The sequence below is a fragment of the Capsicum annuum genome, chromosome 11 (assembly GCF_002878395.1).
Source record: "Capsicum annuum cultivar UCD-10X-F1 chromosome 11, UCD10Xv1.1, whole genome shotgun sequence".
NCBI classification, from domain to species: Eukaryota; Viridiplantae; Streptophyta; class Magnoliopsida; order Solanales; family Solanaceae; genus Capsicum; species Capsicum annuum.
Window position 1 is genome coordinate 216,925,942 of NC_061121.1, and position 22,056 is coordinate 216,947,997.

Consider the following 22,056-nt stretch of genomic DNA (forward strand, 5'->3'; position numbering starts at 1 on the left):
CTATCGTTGTATTCCAATGGCAATTAGGGCAGTTGCACCCAAATCACAGTATGGGTAAGTGTAGATTCTTCAGGGGCAAAATTTGATTCCCATTTCCTTACTGATAAGAATCCTCCAAAAATGAACCATGGGCCCTCTTGGAGAACATATTCCTATTCTCTTGGTTTGTGAATTTGGTAATGTGGAAGTCATAACCTAGATCTATGAGAATGAGGTTTTCCGTCGACTTTCAAAGTTCAATTAATCGTGACCTTAGGAGTTGGTAAGGAATCTTTTCTTTGGTGACTTTGACAATCACAGAGAACTTCCATGTCTGGTAGATCCTTGCTTATTCTTCCTCTGTGATTTGGATTGGGTTGTTATCTGAGCTTGGGATTGGCTATCTCTTTTTGAGGGGCTCTTCGTATACTTGATTGAGGCGATTCCCATCACCTTGCAAAATCGACTTGAAGGAGGGCTTCACTGGTTGGTCTTCATCCATAAGTCCTTCGTGTAGTGGGTCCGATGGTCTCAAGTGTGGCGGCGCCGAGCATTGATTTTGGGTTTCAGGCATACTCTCAAGGGTTATCAGAGAGTGTGCCGGAGTTATGAGTATACTTTAGATCCTTGAATGTCATACTCTAGACCAGACAATAGCCCGAATAAAGAATGTCATGGCTGAGTATGCGGGGATGGGGTGCTGATGAGAATAATCTCATATCAAATCATGATAAGAACTCTAGCCTCTCTATAAAAATTGGACAATTTTTCTCCATTTGAGCTAGCTTTAGGTATAAGTCAAGATCAAGACCTAATTTGACAAATCACAATCATCCCACCACAACTTGAGACAATTCTTGTCTTTTGATCTTTAGGTCTGCATCTAATGTTTTTATTAAGGGGAAAGGACATGGGCAAACCATTTAAAAAAATGACCCATAATTTAAAAATGTGGACAACTCTAGCCAGTCAGCCCAATTTATTTTCCTCTTTTAGCCATTGGCCCAGTCGGCCACATGCAGTTTCTATACCCAACTGATACACTTTTATACCATATTGATATACTTTCATACTATATTGATACACTTTTTAAAAAGAAAGAGGGGATCTTATATCCAATTGATACACTTTTATAACAAGATAGAAGGGGAATCTATGCATGCATATGCAGTGTCCATATATCCAATTGATACTCTTTTCTACTAGATTAATACACTTTTATACCACATTGATATAGTATGTTCAAGCATATAAAGTAGACATTTTCTACTAACCGCCCTGCTAAGAAAAATAATAATTTTTTTAAAAAATAGAAACGGGGAGTATATTTTTACTCCATAGTTTGATATCCACAAATCTTCTTTTGTTACACTTTTCTACCGTATAACATACCTAAAAATCCTTACTTTGCTTCGAAATCCTCTATTTGATTTTGAGATTTTTATTGAAAATGGTGAAAAAATCGAGTCCATCGAATAAAAAAGCAAGCAAGAAAGTGGTGAAAGACGATCCTTTATCTGTTTATGAATTTATTGAGGATGGTTTATCATTTATTGGTGAAAAACTATATGAAGCTAATTGAATACAGATTCTTAGAGATTTATACAAAAGTTTGTGGAAAGAAAAAGGTAAAGATGAGTGAGTATCAGAAAAGGTAATGGAACGGAGAATTAGGAGTTTGAATGAAAAGGAAATTGTGAATGAAAAGGAAAGAAAGAAAGAAAGGTAAAGTTATATTTTGATTTTAACGCATTTTTGGTTATATGTAGACGGTAGTTAAGCGTATGGGAGTGGCTATTTATCGGATTTTTAGTTTTAGGTGCTCTTTTCGTGAAATTATTTTAGTTTTAGGTGTTATTTTTGTCCTTTCCCCTTTTATTAAATCACTTGGACTTTCTTTTAATTAATTTTTGTAATTATTTCACGGTTAAACATATTAATAGTATTTTAAAGGAAAAATTACCCGGATTAGCCACTATTGGCTTTTATTACCACATAAAGCCTAATTTTCAATTAATTACAATCCATAACCCCCTCTTGCCTATTAATTATTCCTAATTATAATTCATAGTCTTTCTCATGTATTTTCTATCTTTTTCTATTTTCTATTATTCTCTTCTTCTTTTCCCTTTTTCAGTTTTTTTCCTTCAGATTTTCTTTTCTTTTTCTTTTGTTGTTTTCTCTTTATTTTATTTTTCACTTTTTTTTTATTTTTATTTTTTATTCATTTTTTCTTTTTCTTTTTTTCATTTTTATTTTTCTTCTTCTTTTTTTTTTGTATTTTTTCTCCTTCTTTTTCTCTCATTTTTCTCCTTTTTGTTTCTTTTTAATTTCTCTCCTTTTCATTTGTGCGAACTAGCAAACACAAATACAAGTGTGAACTATAAACTACAAAGACTAACTATAACATATAAATAAAGTCCGAACTAAAAAATACAAATTCAAATGTGAACTATAACATATAAATACAAGTGTAAACTATAAAGTACAAATACAAATGTGAACTATAACATATAAATACAAGTGTGAACTATCATTTGTATTTTTTAATTATTGAAAAGAAACGATTGATTTTTTTCTACGAATACTTGTTTGTATTTATTGATACTAGTTGTAATTATTTATACAAATAAATACAACTCAAATTTTTATACAAATATGCATTTGTATTTGTAAAATCATTTGTTTCATTTGTTTGTCATTGTATTTGCATCAAGTGATATTTGTTTATTTACAAATATGAATGATAATTTTGATATACAAATACAAAATGGTATATTTGTATCAAATGATACATTATATATTTATATATTTTAGAATCACGAAAATACAATCAATGCACTTACTTGTTTATATACAAATACAAATGATAAATTGTACGTAGTCACGATTAAATACAATTTGCAATCAACTTACAAATACAAATACAAAATAATTTCTTAAAAATAAAAAGGCAATGAAGAAAATAGAATACAAATACGAGTATAATTCAAATATAATTTAAATATACAAACACAATAAAATCATAATATAAATATAATCTAATATAATATGAAATCAATTATAAAATACAAATACAAAATAGTTTTTTAAAATACAAGTGTGAATTATATAAAATATAAATGATGGCGCAAACTAACAAATACAAATACAAGTGCAAACTATTAAATATAAATACAAATGCGAACTTTAAAATACAAATACAAATATAGTTGTACCAATAAATAAAAAATATAAATGGCGGTGTGACTACAAATACAATAAACAATTATGGTATTTACGTTATCATCCATGACTTATGCTCGACTAGTCATATTTTTCGAAATTACAAAAAATATAAAATAGAACAAAAAAAAATAAAGAAAATAAGTACCAAAAAAAAATCAAAGAAGAAAAGAAAAGAAGAAAGAGAAATAGAAGTCAGAGATTAAAGAGAGAGAAAAACATAAAAACATAAAAACAAAAAAAAAAACAAAAAGAAAGAAACGAAAAAAATAAAAGTAGGAAAAAATAGAAAAAAGAAGAAGAAAAAACGGAAAAAATCCAAAAAATAAAAAAAGATTAAAAAAGATAATGGTAGTGTTAGGCAAGAAAATATTCAGTTTAATGAGATAAGCGTGATTGAGATTTTTTTCTTTTTAAAAATATTGAATTTCATTTTTTACGCGATTAAATAGAGACTGTATTCATATTTTATATGCATATAAACTATTTGTAAAACCGAATACAACGGGCATAAATCGAATACATCGACTATAAATGATAATTATGTAAAATATGATATGAAAGGTGGATTTTATAGCAAAATGCTATTATTTTTTAAAGATTCCATATTTTAAATCCAATTTCAATTTGCAGAAGTAATTAAATAATCTAAAAAGAGGGTCGTAGGTTTGAACTTTCTGACAACATAAACATTTTTTTGATTTTTTTTTTTACAACTAGTGTAATTTGTTTCAGTTGCACATTCGATAATTCACTCGACCAGGCAAAAACAATTTATATAAATTAAATCCTTTAATTTTCAAATCATTAATATATATAGACAGAGAACAGTGAGAGATCATAGAGAGACGACCTTTTCATAGAAGTATCCCCTTCTTTTGATGGGTATCGCTACGTGGTTTAATTTTGAATGGCTTCTTAAGAAATATAATGCACATTAGAGGAGTGAGTACCTCTTTTATTATAAGATAGGTTCCCGCGTTCTTTCTTTAAAGATAACAATCGTCATTCAACAGCTCAAAACTGACCAGTACAGCTCTTGCCTACTCATCTTTAAGCAGCCTATATATATATATATATATATATATTTCTCAACTGTCGTCTCTTATATTGTTTTTTTTTTTAACAAGGTCCACACGCAATAGACTGATGTTCTTATTTTTTTACTTTTCAGTGGAGGATGAGGAATGACAAGGAGTCCAACTGCTTCCACTGACAAAATTAAGTTCAAAAGGTTTACTCAATTAGTAGATTTTTTTCTCTATCATTGGGTTGAAAAGCTGAAAATTAGATACGTACTTTTGGACGTATTAGCTATGCTGATAACGTGTTAATTATAACTATATGTTAGTAAGAAATAATTAATGTTTATTCGAGAAGGTTCTAACGTGTTAATTTATAACTATAAATTAGTGTTTATTCAGAAGGTTTGGAAAGAAATATATTTGATTTTTATCGTGAGTCAGGTCTATCGAAAATAATTTCTCTATCTCAATTTTAAAGTAGTGGTATGAACTGCATATAATTTTATCCTCCTCGAACCCAACTTTATGGGAATATAATTGTTGAAATAATCCATAAGGTAGAGAATTCAAATTATTAGGGTCAACACTTCTCATGATCTTCTATCATCTATGCATGTGAAATCACATCAACATTGGTAGGTTTTTTCCAACGCAATCCATAGAAATATCATAAATTCTTTTGATAGACTAATCTAGAGGAATAAAGTTTAAAATTTCGACTGGATTTGAAATGTATCATACTTGGAATATTGAAGTATAGCGTACAACTTATGTAACAAATTTTCATGACATTATACAAATTGTTTCTTTTTTAAGTAAAACTCGTGAATCTCATTAAATTAGGATGAGGATTATTACCTAATATAATTATTAGTTGTTATGTAAACTGTGGGAAATCACATGTGAATTCACAAAGCAAAAAAAAAACAGTCAACATATTCTTTTGTTTTGTTCTATTTTATTAATTTGTAATTGAATAGTTTATTTGGATTAGATAATTTATGATATACGTGCATGAAGAATGAATAATTATATTCCATGTGAGAAGAAGTCTTACTTTGAATCTTGATTATCAGGATCTAGAAAGAATTACACATTGATTCGATAGTGTCAAACATATATTGAATAACAATTGTTACTGTACTTCCATACCGAAAAAGTTAAGATTGGCTACATAGAGTGATGAAATAAAAATTATATATATGTACATGTAGCTAGCGTTTGATTATAGGTTTTGAATCAAAATTAAAAATTCATCTTCAAATAGGTTATTAAATTTGATCAAATTTTGTGAATATGATGTTCAAATATGTTTAAGTTCACAAAAAACTGGCTAACAACAGTTTTTGGGTTCTCTTCCTCATAGAACTTTAAATTTTTTACAAGTAAAATACATGTTCAAATATAATTTCAAAATTCAAAATTTCAAGTTGTAAGTTTCATTAAATTCTATAGCCAACCGGTCCGTAGTATAATTTTCTGCATATATAATATTATTTACAAATGAAGAGTGTTCAACTTATAATCATCATTTTCTTTTATTCATGCCGTTTAATTCATGTACTAAAAAACTATTATAAAATTAACTAACTTTACGTTAATTATGAATCTACTACGATCCAATGTTCGTTTATTCGAGTTTGAAATCGAAATGTGCATAAACTTACCTAGACAAAATTACATTCATAGTAAATAAATTATTTTGAATTTCTAATAATTATTAAGAAAGGTCATAATGAGGCCCCCCAAAAAAAACTAAAATTAAGAAAGTTTTTTCTAAAGCATGTGCCAAACGAGCTGCCCTTTGTCTTTATTAATAACGTGATATGAATTTATTTATTTATCTTTTTGTCATTTTCGATTTCTATTATAAAGACACGTATAATATGGTGGTTAAGGTAGTAGGAAATATTGTTGTGTCTCACTAATTATAGCAACCAATAATGTCAACCACTCATCTTAGGATCCTTTTGTTTATACAAAAAATTAAAAGATTAAGAATATTAATTATGTAGTCACTAATTATTAAAAACAGACTTTTTTTGCTAATATATAGCTAATTTGACTCTAAATTAAAATATCGAAGCATTTGTAGATTAGTTATAAATTTTATCCACTTTTAGTTTCTGTTCTTTTAATAGGGACAATTCACCTAGATATATAATTGTAATAATAATTGAATCACACTGTTATACGCTACTCTACTAGATAAAGTCAAATTCATAGAGAATAAATCGTAATAATTTAAACTTGAAATGTGTAGACACGTATTTTGATCTTCCCTCAATTTTAAATTTTTATATATTATTTTGATTATTATTTTTATTTTTAATAAATTTTTAATAAAAATAAATAATTAAATAAAGTTAAATTCAAGATATTTTATTTTTATTCTAATTTTAAAAATAATATAAAAATTAATTAAAAAAATATTTTTCTTTTATAAATTTTAATAAATAAATTAGTTGTTTTAATACTATTTTAATTTATTTATATTTTTCTATTTATAAATTATTATAATATTTTATTAAATATTAAAATAATTAATTATTATATTTATTATTATTATTATTTCATTTATTTGTTTTTATTTATTTATTTATTATTATCATTATCTTTATTTATTATTATTATTATTATTATTTTATATAAAAAATAACAATAAAAATAATAATAATAATTTGAATTTTAAATATTATCTCCCTTATCTGTTGATGAAATTCCCTCCTAAAAGAATAATTGTTCCTACCCCTAATCCTTTATTTAAGGATTCTATCTACGTACATTCTTACAGACAGAAATCAAACAGTGAAAATCAGAGAGCAAAAATCAGAGGGAGAAAAACTAAAAATCAGTGAGAAAGAATATCAGAATAAAAGAGAATTCAAGAGTTTTCGATTGAAGTTTCTGGTGTCGACTATTTTCTTACTTCATTATTGCGTTTGAATTAATTACAGGTTTTTATTCGAATCTATATCATCTATGTTGTAAGTTTATTGTAGAAAAGTATGAATGAGAATATCCAAGTAATTTTTATGCATTATCTAGTATGTCTAGTTGAATAATTATGTAAATTGTTATTACTATATGGCATACAATTATGATATTGAATACCAATATATCTGTAAATGGAGAAAATTTTACATTAACAGTCACATCATGTTGTTTAAAATAAAAATCATAGTTCAGTCATATACTGTACACACATATCTGTATGCAAAATAGAAATTAAATAAAAATCAGATGAATAAAAAATGATGCGAGGTAGAAACCAGTCAGAGAAAAATCAGTAAGAATCGTGGATAGACAAGAGGGATGGAAAGCCAGTTACAAAAAAAAAGATCAGAAAACTTGATTTTTTTTTATTTATTTTTTTCGACGATAAGTCGCCGGAAACTTTATTTTTCATGCCAGAAATTGGTCACCAGCGAGACAGTCATCGCTATAGCCTTTTCCTTCTCCATTTTTCGGCGATACCATCCAACCCCGTGCAGGTACCGTCTCCATATCCTTTCCCAGATCTGTTTCTGGTGCTATCTCTTCTCCCCTCACCTGCATCGTTGACCTTTTCTTTTTCTTTCCCTCCGTCGCTGGAATCAACGCCACAGCGGCGAAACACCAACGCCGCCCCTCCTTCGCAAACTCAGCGTCGTCGTTCCCCCACTCCCCTTTCCCATTGCTGGCGACTCTCTGTCAACCAGTCCCCGGCCATAACCAACTCAGGCCATCACCGACCACCTACACTACCATCCTCCCTCTTCCTTCCTCCAACCAGATCTGACCATCACCGGAGAATGGACATGACCATTAAAAAAGATGTCATTTGTTTCTTTTGCTACTAAAAATATTGAAGAGATTTAATTATGTATATATTTTCCTTTTACAGTGGCTTTAATAGTATTGATTACATATGACTTATAGGACTTGACTATTTAAATATTAACTTTACATAGTTTTAAGGAAATTGCTTTTTTGTTTTCATTAAAAATTCTTTTAATACTCTTATTGAAAACGTCTTTTCCATATTATCAATTCTTAATTAAAATATGGCATTAATTTGAACTTATTAATTTTTAAACAATTATATTTCACTTAAATTTATGTATCTGTTGTTTTGGATTACTTATTTTCTTTGTTAATTTGTGTTAAAATTAGATTATTGAGATTTTATGTTTATTTCGTATAATAAAAAAAATATGATTTGAGTTAGTATAAATTTAAAAAAAAAAATTATTATGTATTTTACTATTATTAGTAGTAGTAGTAGTACTAGTATTTATTTATTATTAATAAAATTTAATAATTATTTTTTAATTAATTATTTTAAATGCATATTAATTCAGTCTATTATTAAGGTTGAATAGTATTTTTAATAGATGAATCAATGCTTTAAATGCTAGATAATTTTAGACACGTTAAAATATTTGTCTCAATTAAGAATGCGGCGTACTCATCTTTTCGAGACATTTAATATTCAAGGATGCAATAATGAACCTTGACAAATATTTTTCTAAAATTAACTTTTCACTGATTTATGTAATATAAGATAATAGACAAGTTTTCCGTATAATAAAAATAAGCGAACTTAGGCCTTCAAACATAATTTATCAAATAGTTTAAGTTAAGTATAAGTCGATAAAACGACCATGCTAGAACCACGAGACTCGAGAGGTGCCTCACACCTTCCCCTCGGTCAACAGAATTCCTTGCCTAGTCTGTTTCTGCAAACCATAATAAAGAGTCATTTCCTTTTGATTAGGGATTCAAAAAGGTGACTTGGAACACCATAACTCAATTCCAAGTGGCGACTCTAAAAATGATAAAAATAATCCCTATTCAAAATTATCACTTTAACTGGAAAAATCCTTTGACTCGATCCCTTCGGGCGAAAAAAGGGTGTGACATCTCTGGCGACTCTGCTGGGGAATAATAAGAATTCGAGCTTTTGATATTGACTTTACTTGTTTTAATTATTTTATAATGTGTTTATTGGCCTTATGTGCTACTTGTCGCTTATTTACCGCTTTGATATTATTTGAACTGTATTATATATTGTCTTATCTCGCGTATCCCCTCTGAGTCTCTGAAATAGGATAGAGGAAATGCATCATATGCATCCCACCTTCTTTTTGAGATAGCCGGAGTGTCAAGGAACCTGGTAAAAGATATATTCACACATGTTAGGCAGGGCTCGGATCGACAACGAAGGCGGTGTTGCCCTGCTACCGACCAAGTTGTCCCTCCCCGGCTCGAGTGTCCGCTCGGGTAAGCCAGTCTAGACACCTATCCCTATTAGGTTTAAAGTTAGAAGAACTGAAAACTCAGAATCTGGTTATCCTTATTAGGTACCGCTTTATTTGCATCATATGCATTTGACTTAGTGGGACTCGACACAGGGGCCTGGTCTGTCTAGGACAGGTGACCTACTTAATAAAGACCAACATGTGCATCCTACGTGCTCTTTGACATTTGTTTGGAAGGCTATTTGTGTGTTGACCGGCATTTAGGCAACATTAAAATGCAACAGATTAAATTACCGTCACATTTGGTGAATTATTTTTGAAATAAAAATTTTATTTTTAAAAGAGAAAATTTTAGTAACGTAGTTTTATGGTTTTTATGAACTACGAGGGTCTGATTCTCACATTTTAGTGGGATACATAGGAAGTCCTTCTTAAGATACGACCCTATCTTTTGAAAAATTATTCATAAATTTATTGGGGAATATTTTAAAAATATGATTACTTTCATAATTATTTTTCTAATTCTCAAGTCCAATTTTTATATATATTTTAACAGCCCTGAATCTTTAGGGATCATGAGGCTAAAGTTTTGCAAAAAAAATAAATAAATAAATAAATAATAATAATAATAATAATAATAATAATAATAATAATAATAATAAAATAAAAATATATTTCAATAGCCTAGAATCTTTAGGGATCATGAGGCTAAGTTTTTACAAAATATATATATATATATATATATATATATATATATATCAATTTTAACAGTCCTGAACTTTTATGGTCGTGAGAGTGAAAATTTTATACAACTTCATACATAAAACGGTCATTCTATTTTTGTTTATTTCTGAGTCCTTTTATTTTATTTTTGTACTTAGGGAATATTGTCTTCAAACATATAGATAAAATTTTCTAGAAGTCTGTTATAGCAAAGTTTTTGATAGAGTCAATTTAAATAAGTGTTTTCTTAAAAAATATTATCAATCTTGTTTCTCTCGCTTTGATTTTTGATAAAATTGTTCTTTGCAACTAAGTCCAAATAATGGTCGCACTAGATTTTACGACTTAAGTTATAAATTCTTTTCAAAATTAATAAATTAAGTTATGTCTAAGTCTAGATATTTATTAATCTTACGTCCTTGTCAATAGGTATAAAATGTCTCCTCCGGTTCGTGGAAAGCGTCAAAAGAGAAAGAGGGATGGGAGTGTACCACTTCAGGTTGTTGATGAAATCCCTCTGCAGCTTTGGTTATGGTGGAATGCAATGGATACATTCGATTATGGCGAGATACATAAGTATTTGGGTTTTTTGATGTGTATCATGAGAATCAACCCTAATAGAGAAGTGATTGTTGTAGTACTGAATATCTGGGATCCGAGAAATAATGTATTCCGCTTTTCAGATTTTGAGTTGGCACCGACTTTAGAGGAGATAGCGGGCTATGTTGGATATGGGGATATGCATTGGAAGAAACTTATAGCCCCAAGACTTATTTTGATAAACAGATTTTGCAAGCTCATGAACATACGAAATACAAAAGAAGGATCAATGAAAAAAGGTTGGGTTTCCTTGCAGTTTTTGTATGATAGATACGGAAACCAAGAGGGGTTTCAAAAGTACAGTAAACAACTTTGTAACAAGGAAAGTTTTGAGGCTTGGAAGATTCACAGACGATTTGCATTCATGGTAGCCTTTTTAGGCACTATGGTCTTCCCAAGGAGAGAAGAAAAAATTAATATTCATTTAGCGAGAGTGGTACAGATATTGATAAAGAAAGATTACACTATGATACCAATGATCCTAGCTGATATTTACCGTGCTCTAATTGTTTGCCAAAAGGGAAAGAGTTTTTTCGAGGGATGTAATATCTTGTTACAAATGTGGATTGTGGAGCATCTTTATCAACATCCTACATTGACAAGGTTCAATCCCGAGCGATTTAATCGCATCAACGATTACGAGAAAAGGATGGATAAATATAAATGTCCAAAAGAAATTGGAGATTGGGTTAAATTTTTTCATTCTTTGACAACAGATAAAATCACTTGGAACTCCATTGGTTCCCCTGGAGGAAAGTCATACATAGTTCTATCATTCGTCCGTTCTTGTTATTAATGGGTATTAGAGGTATTCAACAGTATGTTCCATTGAGGGTTCTACGTCAGCTAGGCAAGCGTCAAATAATTCCCATAACGAAAAACATGACTGAGTTTGTATTTGAGGTCAGACCAGAGATTCCACTTCCAAAAGATTTGGCCCAGCAGATTTGGGAGGGTTTCCATATTATGGGGATTGAAACAATGGTCATAGAGCGTGAGAAAGGAGAAGTGCACCCAGATTACCGTGAATGGTTTGAATAACAGTCGAGTCTGTCATTCAGACCAAAAAGATCAGTTAAGGGACCTATAGATCAGGAAGCTGCAATCAGGATAGAAATTGAAAGAGTCATGCGAGAACATCATGAAGCCAACCAAGTTTGAGAGCAGAATGAGCATGCCAGGGCAAACATACACGAACAACAAAGGGAATTTGCTAAAGAGAAATCTAAGTCAGCAGATATTAAGGTTGCACTTCGGGGACAAATCAATCTTGCTACCACTAGGGGGTTACACGTTGCAGAACTTGCCGCATCTCACCGACAACAGTTAGAAGAAGTTGACCAGAACATGAATTTGATCGAGAGAGATCTCAATGGATTTGTGAAAGATGAATATTGCGTGAACAGTTGGAGGTTGCTTCTGCTCGTGAACAACGTGCAAGAGAGATGGTTGATTTCCAAGATCGACAGGCCCAGGAATAGGATCAGGCCTTCAGTTCTCTTCGAGGGAAGGTCCGTCGTGTAGCACAGGATACTGCCAGAATGGGTTTGGATTATCAATAGTTGGATTGCAAAGACTTTTTTGCACAAGCACCAGCTTTCGCACAGCGACTCACTACTTCAGTGGAGGACATATATTTGAGTTTGGGAGGACATATTAAACCAAAGTCTCTTTGAATGGATCGTTATTTTCTTTGTCATAGTTTTTTATTTTCAGTTTTAAAACTTCTTGTTTAGATATTAAGTCTTTTGGTTTTCATATGTCAGTTAGTAGATTTTATTTTAGGAGTTGGGTCAGTTATTTTATCGTATTTATATTATAGAATGTAATGAAGTTGATTGTTTATTTCTATATATATTACATATGTTTTACTTCACTTACTTAATTTATTTTCTTCAATAATAATAAAAAAAAGAGATAAAACAATTTTGTTAAATTTCTCCCGAACTATGTAAGATCTGATTCATGTTCTGGCATGATACGTAGGCAACCCTCCAAAAGGTTCGATCATAATTTTTGAAAAAATACGCCTAAAGAGCTGGGATGAAACACAAAGCCTTCCATGATAGGTTGGAAAATGCATATAGAAGCATGACATATAACGTGACATTATAATGTGTTAAATATATAACACTCACCCGTTTGCTACTTGGTCACAGAAAGATAAAGTTATTGGTGGTTAGTTTGTGGTTTAAACTGGCATCACATCCGTATAACACCAGATACAAGGGTAAAAGAAGAATGACCCACAGAGAAGGTATAGGGTCTGATAGTGAAGAAGAGCAGAATCAGTTGATTTCACAGGAAGTAGCATCAATGGAAGAAATAAAGTCATTAAAATAACAGATAGCAGAGACGTACCAAGCTTGGTTGAATGGACAAGCCCCGCCTTCTTCAATCCCTGGACTTTCAACTTCAAATGATCCAAATTCTAACCCAGCTCAAACTAGTGATCCATTTTACCCACCAGGATTTGGCCCATTTGTTAATATGTCTAGAGTTGCTGGTACTTCTACCATGCTCCCACCAAATCCATCTATCGCAAATAACCTACTTTTTACTTTTGTAGCTCCAGCTACTATGGGTACTCAACCGACAATACCGAAGAATATGGGAAAACCAAATCATGATATGTTATATCCTCCTGAAATGACTTTCAAATCCCAAAATCCACCTTATCATGTTCATCAACACGATATACGTATCGTGATTGAGAAAATTGCCAAGAATGAGGAACAGGAGGAGATGGCTAGAAAAGTTAGAAGTCTAGAGCAGAGTATGAGAAATATGCAAGGATTAGCTGGACCAAAAAGTGTTTCATACAAGAATTTATGTATGTTTCCTGATGTCCATTTGCCGATAGGGTTCAAAATTCCAAAATTTGACAAATATGAAAGACATGATGATCCTGTAGCTCATTTGAAAAATTTTTGCAATCAATTAAGGGAAGCAGGAGGAAAAGAAGAATTATTGATGGCTTACTTTGGAGAAAGCCTTATAGGGATAGCTTCTGAATGGTTCATTGATCAAGACATTTCCCATTGGCACGTATGGGATGACATGGCTCGAGATTTCGTTCAGCAATTTCAATATAACATTGAGATAGTGCCAGATCACACTACACTTTCCAACATGAGAAAAAATATGACCGAAAGTTTTCGAGAGTATGCAGTCAGATGGAGAGAGCAGGATTCAAAAGTCAGACCATCGATAAAAGAATCTGAAATGATTGATATTTTTTTGCAAGCGCAAGAACCTGATTATTTCGATCATTTTCTCTCTACTATCGGAAACACATTTGCCAAAGTTATCAAAGTTGGAGAGATGGTAGAAAATGGAATCAAGTCAGGAAGGATCATCAGCAAGGCCACTTTAAAAGAAACAACACAGGCAATTCAAAGTGGTGCAGGAAGTTTCGGAGGAAAGAAAAGAAAAGAGGATGTAGCAACTGTTGTGACAGGTCCACGACAAAATTGGAGAGGTGCATGTCAACCATACGCACAGAATCTATTATATTTTGTTCCATCTCCCCAATATCCTATTTACAATGCACAACCATATGCTCGGGCTCCTTCTTACTCGCAGTGGCGTGCACCAGCAATCCAAAATCATCCAATGGCCCTGCAAGTTCAAATAGGCCCTTCGAGGTCTAATTTTTGGCCTAGAGCAGAATTCAAAAGAGATAACATGGTAAATGATAATTTCACTCCTATTGGAATATCTTACACCAGTTTATTTCATAGACTGAGAAAAATGAATGTTCTTAACCCAATTGAGCGAAGGATCCCGAATCCTCCTCCGAAGAACTTGGACTATTCTAGAAGATGTGAATATTGTTCTGATGCCCCAGGGCATGACACAGAGAAATTTTGGTATCTGAAAAGAGTTATTCAAGAGTTGATTAATACCCAACAAATTATGGTAGAAAGTTCAGGTGCTCCAAATGTCAATCGAAATCCGCTGCCAGATCATAATAAAACAAACATGCTCGAAGTGATACTCAGTGGTGAAGATGCTACGATTTCCCTTAAGCCGATCATTAAAATTTAAAATGATTCAGAAAAATCAGTAAATGTTGTAGATTTGATAAAAAAAAGTCTGCAGAAGCGAAGGTGGTGATAGCAAAACCCAAATCATCGAATGCTCCCTTGGTGATGGGGAAAGAGATTTCAGAAAATATTGGGTCAAGTCAAATAAAGCCGAAACTCATTATTCCTGGAAGATCCAATAAGCCTCTCTTAATCATACAAGAAGCTCCCATAGCTCCTATTGTTATTAAACCAGTGTCACAGCTGCCTATAGTTGATACCAAGGCAGTCCCTTGGAATTATGATCGCATTATGGTGATGCACAAGGAGAAAGAAGTGACTGAAGATGTATATAAAGTGGGGGGATTAACTCGATCCGAAAGATGTTATGCTCTAGTAGAGTTAAGAAAGAATAAACAATGTGGTGAAGAACGAATAACATTCAAGAAACTTATTACTGATGAAGAAGCTGAAGATTTTTTAAAGAAAATAAAATTGCCAGAATATTCTGGTATAGAACAGTTGAAAAAGTCACCATCACATATTTTTTTTTTGTCTTTATTAATACATTCAGAGGAACACCGCAAGGCTATAATGAAGATTCTTAATGAAGCATGTGTTCCCAGTGAGATTAAAGTGAATCAACTAGAAAAAGTTGTTGAAAGGATCCTTGAAGCAAATAAGATTACTTTCTCAGATGATGAATTGCCTGTGGAAGGTACTTGACATAATAAGGGTCTCTACATTACTGTAAAATGTGAGCACTCCATCGTCACTCGAGTGCTGATTGATGGAGGATCAGGTGCTAACATTTGTCCTATGTCAACTTTGCAAAATTTGAATGTTAATATGGAGAGAATTCGACCTAACAATGTATGCGTCAAGGGTTTTGACGGATCAAAAACTGATGCCCTTGGTGAAATAGAACTCATATTGACAATCGGGCCTATAGATTTTGCTATGGATTTCCAAGTGCTGAACATTGATGTTTCATATAATATGTAATTGGGAAGGCCATGGATTCATAGGGCTAAAGCAGTCGCATCAACGTTGCATCAAATGGTCAAATTCAAATGTGACTGGCAAGAGATAGTTATTCATGGTGAAGGAGACTTATCCATGTATAAAGACTACTCTGTTTCCTCCATCGAAGCAGATACTGTCAATGTGTTAATTCATCAAGCTTCTGAGGTTGTGGGTGTTGAGCATATCCTCGAGGGGAATCTCATTACAAGACCATAATTGTCCTCTGCATTTGTTATGGTAGTGAATGAAATATTGAAGCATGGTTTCGAACTAGGAAAAGGTGTAGGGATGTTTTTGCAAGGCATTGTTCATCCGGTAAACCTCTATGAGAACTTTGGTACTTTTGGTCTGGGATATGAGCCTAATGCTGAAGATATAAAGAAGGGTAAAAAGCATAAGAAAGAGTTTTGGTCACTTACCAAGCCAATACCGCCACTTCACGAGTCTTTCATCAAATTCAGTGTTATTGGATCCTCCAAGTTACCTACTACAGAATCAATGAATGATGATGATACAGAGTTGATTGACCTTTTTTAAAATATGTTCATTGAAGTTGATATGGTTGAAATTGGGAAAGGTACCAGCAATGTAGATGTACAGTTTGTCGGCCCTGATGTCCATCTTAACAATTGGGAGGCCACTCCTCTCCCTATTATAAAGGAGTCTTGGTAGTTTGTTTGTTTTTCTTACAGTCTTAGTAGTTTTTTTGTTTTTACTCCTGTAATTTAAATCATTCTAGAATTGTAATTCAGAACTTTAAATCTGGTATTTTAGGTTAAAACTCTTTCTATCTATGTTTCTTATAAAGTGTAGTTTCCCTTCGTTTTATTTTTAGTCTGATTTTTATTTATTTATTTTCTACCATACAGTTCTTTCTATGCCGATTCTAATGATATGACATGCATGAAGAATTGTCAACCAGATTTAAAAACGCAATCTAATTTTGAAATAATGAATAAGGAGGTTGAATACGATTAAGAGGAAACATTTGAGGATATAAGCAAAGATTTCAAATAGTTTGAGAATAAGACAAATCCCAATTTGGAAGAAACTGAGGCGATCAATTTAGGAGATCATGAAAATATTAGGGAGACTAAGATAAGTGGACATGTTCAACCACAACAAAAGAAAGCTATAATTAAAGCTTTGCATGAGTATAAAGACATCTTTGCGTGGTCTTATGATGATATGCCCGGTTTGAGCATCGATTTGTAGTTCACAAGTTGCCAATTGATCCTGCTTTTCCTCTTGTCAAGCAGAATCTAAGAAATCTCAAAACTAATATGAGTATAAAAATTAAAGAGGAAATCACGAAGCAACTTGAGGCTAAAGTCATTCGAGTGGCCCAATATCCTACTTGGTTGGCAAATATTGTCCCTGTTCCAAAGAAGGACGACAAAGTTCGGATATGTGTTGATTATCATGATTTAAATAAGGTGAGTCCGAAAGATAATTTTTCACTTCCTAATATCTATATTTTATTGGACAATTGTGCCAAACATGATCTTGTGTCTTTTGTGGATTGTTATGCGGGGTATCATCAGATCATTATGGATCCAGAAGATGCGGAAAAGACATCATTTATTACGCCATGGGGGACATATTGTTATTGAGTCATGCCTTTGGGACTAAAAAATGCTGGGGAAACTTACATGAGGGCAATGACCACAATGTTTCATGACATAATGCACAAAGAGATTGAAGTTTATGTAGACGACGTGATCATTAAGTCGAGAGAGCAATCTGATCATGTCAAAGATTTGAGAAAATTCTTTGAAAGGCTTCGGAGGTATGATCTCAAACTTAACCCAGCAAAATGTGTATTTGGAGTTCCATCAGGAAAACTCTTGGGTTTTATAGTCAGTCGACGTGGCATTGAGTTAGATCCTTCAAAAATAAAAGCTATTCAAGATCTGTCTCCACCAAAAAATAAAACAGAGGTGATGAGCTTACTTGGAAGGTTGAATTATATCTGTAGATTCATTGTTCAGCTTACAACAACCTGTGAGCCAATATTCAAGTTATTGAAGAAGAATGCTAAAGTTGAATGGAGTGAAGAATGTCAAGAGTCATTTGACAGAATTAAGAGATACTTGTCGAATCCGTGTATTTTGGTTCCTCCAGAGCCAGACAGACCCTTGATATTGTACATGTCTGTGTTAGACAGTTCTTTTGGCTATGTATTGGGCCAACATGATGTCATTGGCTGAAAAGAACAAGCCATCTACTACCTCAGCAAAAATTTTACCACTTATGAGGCTAAGTACACTCTTCTTGAGAAGACGTGCTGCGCCTTAACTTGGGTAGCCCAAAAGCTGAAACATTACTTGTCATCTTATACTACTTACTTTATCTCTCGTATGGGTCCTTTAAAGTACATTTTTTAGAATCCTATGCCCACAGGAAGACTCGCGAAATGGCAAATATTGCTCATAGAGTTTGATATTATTTATGTGACACGAACTACAATGAAAACTCAAGCCTTGGCGGATCATTGGCTGAAAATCCTATTGATGAGGAGTATGAGCCATTGAAGACTTATTTTCCAGATGAAGAGGTATTGTATGTTGATGAGTTTGTTTTTTAAGATTGTCATTCAGGCTGGAAGTTGTTTTTTGATGGAGCTATTAATGTAAAAGGAGTGGGGATAGGAGCAGTTCTTATTTCTGAATCAGGACAATATTATCCTATAACAGCCCAACTTCGATTCTACTGTACCAATAATTTGGCAGAATATGAAGCTTACATTCTGGGATTGAGATTAGCCATTGACATGGGGATTCAAGAGCTGTTGGTATTAGGAGATTCAGATTTATTAGTCCACCAAATCCAAGGAGATTGGGAGACTCGTGATTCAAAACTCTTACCATGTAGAGGTTGTTTGCAAGATCTTTATCAATAATTTGTATCAATAAAGTTTAAACACATTCCCAGAGCTCATAATGAGATTGTTGATGCTTTGGCAACCTTATCTTCGATGCTTCAACATCCCGAAAAAACTTATATTGACCCTTTGCATATACAGATTCATGATCAACATGTATATTGCAATGTGGTTGATGAAGAATTTGATGGGGAGCCGTGGTTCCATGATATCAAAGAATATATTCAGACTGGAAAATATCATATACATACTGATGGTAATCAAAAGAGAACCATTCGACGTTTGTCTAGTGGATTTTTCCTAAGTGGAGGAATCTTGTATAAGAGGACTCCTGATTTGGGACTTCTAAGGTGTGTAGATGCTAAAGAAGCTTCAAAAATTATGACTGAAGTACATTCTAGGATTTGTGGACCACACATGAAAGGGTATGTTTTGTCAAAGAAAATACTCTGAGCAGGTTATTATTGGCTCACCATGGAGCGAGATTCTATCAATTTCGTTCGTAAATGTCATGAATGCTAGGTACATGGAGACTTGATACATTCCCCTCCATCTGAGTTGCATACAATGACTGTTTCATGGCCTTTTGTGTCTTGGGGAATGGACGTAATTGGATCAATTGAACCAAAAGATTCGAATGGACATAGGTATATCTTAGTAGCTATTGATTATTTGACAAAGTGGGTGGAAGCTACGAATTTCAAGTCAGTAACAAAGAAAGTGGTGGTTAATTTTATTCACTCATATATTATTTGTCAGTTCGGCATTCCAAAGATAATTATCACGGATAATGCTACAAATCTCAATAGTCAGCTGATGCAAGAAGTATGCCTGTAATTTAAGATTATGCATCGAAATTCGACTCCTTATAGTCCAAAAGCAAATGGAGCTGTAGAAGCTCCCAACAAAAACTTAAAGAAAATACTCCGTAAGATGGTTCAGGATTCTCGACAATGGCATGAAAAATTACCTTTTGCTTTATTGGGTTATCGTACTACAGTTATGACTTCAATTGGTGTAACTCCTTACTTGTTAGTGTATGGAACTGAAGCAGTTATACCTGCAGAGATTGAAATTCCATCTCTTCGAGTAGTTGTAGAAGCTGAAATTGGTGAGGACCAATGGGTCAAGACTTGTTTGGAGCAATTAAGCTTTATTGATGAGAAAAGATTGACATCAGTATGTCATGGACAACTATATCAGAAGAGAATAGCATGAGTATATAACAAAAAAGTGTGTCACAGACATTTTGAAGTTGGTCAGTTAGTACTAAGACGCATCCTACCCCATCAGATTGAAGCTAAAAGCAAATTTTCTCATAATTAGCATGGGCCATTCATGGTGAAAAAAATATTGCCTAATGGCGCGTTATATCTGACTGATGTAGAAGGCAAAATGGAGGAAATACCGGTCAATGCTAATGTAGTTAAAAGATATTATGTATGATATTCATGTATAATTATGTTATGTATGTTTTGTACTTACATTCTAAAAGATTGAAATGATGAAGCTATTTTGTTCTACTATCCGAATAATATATCAATCTTTGCTTACCCCTTTGAGCTTTTATTTTTCTCCGTATCCCTCTTTTGGAATTAAATTAAAGTCAGGAAATTGAAAAAATAAAGTAGAAAAAAAATTGATTGAAAAAAAAAAAGAAAAAAAAAGAAGAGAAAAATCAATCAAAAATTCAAAATCAAACAAAAGAATAATGTTTCCTGAACTACGTTTGACCTGATTCTTGCTATGACAAGATACGTAGGCAGCCCTACTCCGAGATTCGGTCCAACCAAAAGAAAGTTCAAATTACCCAGAATGAAATGAAACTGGGGCAAAAAATTAATTTTCTTAAAGAATCGATTCCAAAAGTTGTATGTTTCACCCAATGTTATATAAATTTTTTAGCCTCATGCCGACCTTTCTATTTAACCCTATCCAAAAGCCAAGTTACAACCAAAGAAAGACCTTCAGATCAATCTTTGAGAATGTCAAAGGCTAAACATGTTATGAGTGCATGATATTTCATATTTTGGGTTTTCATAAATAAATTAAAAAAAATGAAAAATAAAAATGAGAGAGTCTTATTGGTGAAAACCCTTTCGGGCACCATAAGACGGCTGTGATCTGAGACAGAAATGAAAAGAAGATAGGCTCGTTGGAAAAAATCCATTGAGGTGCCACTAGCCGAAGAAAGGTTGTTATCAAGAAAGAACAAGTTCAAGATTGGCTTAATTTCAAGATCAAGAAGTGGACAAAAGTTGTAATGATTGGTGTGGGTAGATCTGGTTGTTTTATTCAAAATGCATGTCATAATCACCAGAATTGGTTTCCATATTCAGATAAGTTTTCTCTTTATTTTGAAAAATAGATGTCTATTTTTTTTTCTTTTGTTTTATTTTAATTTTTGATTTTTGTGTCCTCGTCATCAAACAAAAATTTTTTATTGTCTTTTGAGTCAAATTCATATCAGGTCGAGTGAGAAAGGACTCCAAACTCACTACCAACTCCTTTAATGGTACAAAGCAGTACAAAGAGTTGATGCACAGAGACAACGTTTCAAAGTAAAAGTAAGGTACTCAAGATGATTGTGATTTGACCATTTTAAACTCGTGAAAATCTAAGAGATGTATTGGAAGCTAAACTTAGAAGCATCATACAACAGAAATATGATTTGAGTTGAGGATCTCAGTAGTCAGAATTCTGAGTCAGAAGTATGATAATTCAATGAATATTATCATGAATTGGAAAAGAGTTGAGCATGGAAAGTGCAAAACAGTCAGTTCAAGAGCCGAAAACCACAAACCAGCCACCACATGTTTTATAACTCATAATTTTTCTTTGTTTGAAACAGAGATGAAATAATTGCTTTCAGATAAAGGATGCGATTTCACACTTCTCTCAACGCAAGAAGCATGGTTACAGCATCTGATGCTAGATCTCGCTCATGGTAAACTTTATTCTTTGCGAGATATATAAGATCCAATGACACATAAATTTTTCTAGTACAAACTGGGGCAAAAATTTTATGTGTGTTGTATGGAAATTTACTTTTGAACAGAACCCTCCTGAAGAATGGAAATTTATTTTATGCTCAGGACCCTCCTGAAGAATGGGAATTTATTTTATGCTCAGGACCCTCCTGAAGAATGGAAATTTATTTTTATGCTCAGGACCCTCCTGAAGAATAGGAATTTATTTTATATCCAGGACCCTCCTGAAGAATAGGGTATTATTTTTCTGTTTCACTATTTACTTTGAGACCAGGAGCCCGCCTGAAGAACAGGGTGGAGAAATTACAAATCTAGGAGCCCGCCTGAAGAACA